The 886-nt window shown below is 37.4% G+C and overlaps 1 non-coding gene across 1 annotated transcript; it reads left to right on the top strand.

Annotated features, from left to right (window-relative positions):
- Window positions 1-353: 353 nt before the first annotated feature.
- TRNAS-AGA (transfer RNA serine (anticodon AGA)) lies at window positions 354-427 on the top strand. Its single transcript has one exon. It is a non-coding gene; the product is annotated as a tRNA-Ser (tRNA).
- The last annotated feature ends 459 nt before the right edge of the window (window positions 428-886 follow it).

Genomic DNA, 886 nt, shown 5'->3' with positions numbered 1-886 from the left:
AAAAAGATCTTTCTAATTTCTATATCAATGCTAAAAGTGAGCTAATTTCTTGTCTTAAGATAGGCCTTCTTTCCTTTTGCAGGTCTGCATGTCACGAGAAAAGAGGAGGAACATGTGGTGGTGAGGGTACTGAGAATGGAAATAATAATAATAATAATAATAATAATAATAATAATAATAATAATAATAATAATAATAATAATAATAAATATTGAATTTTCACGACCGCATTGTAATCGAAACCGACTTTCAACCTATTAGGGCGTGTTACGTACATTTAGTACGTATTGAAGAGATCGTAGTAGTACCAGACCTGTAGCTTAGATCCTTTCCAACAGAACAAAGATGGCCTAGGCCACCATAGCTCAATTGGTAGAGCAACCGACGAGAAATCGGGAGGTTGTGGGTTCGGATCCCACTGGTGTCTGGTTGGCCATTTTTGTTCTGTACTTAACATCTCTTCAATACGTACTAAATGTACGTAACACGACTTAATAGGTTGAAAGTCGGTTTCTATAATAATAATAATAATAATAATATTTACGTTCCACTAACTATATTTTGATGGTTTTCGGAGACGCCGAGGTGTCGGAATTTTGCCCCTCAGGAGTTATTTTACGTGCCACTTAGAAGGAAATTCAGGGCCTGGATACGTGGGATACAGGATAAGCGAAAAAGATCTAGTACACAGTGGCGTAAGAAGAAATTCGTGGACAAACCACTCCACTTAATTTCTTTCGCTGGCCTCGCGTAAGATATCCATGTGAAAGAAAGAAATAATTCTAGGATTTCTGCGGACGGTGCCTGTGTTAGTAGTATACATCAGTCCGTTCTGTGTCAATAATATCTAATGAATACCAGTTATAGTGACTAGGATGACAGCCAA

Source organism: Anabrus simplex, chromosome 9 (genome assembly GCF_040414725.1).
Source record: "Anabrus simplex isolate iqAnaSimp1 chromosome 9, ASM4041472v1, whole genome shotgun sequence".
Lineage (NCBI taxonomy): Eukaryota > Metazoa > Arthropoda > Insecta > Orthoptera > Tettigoniidae > Anabrus > Anabrus simplex.
The sequence above is the reverse complement of the archived record's forward strand: the minus strand, read 5'-3'. Positions and strand labels throughout refer to the sequence as shown.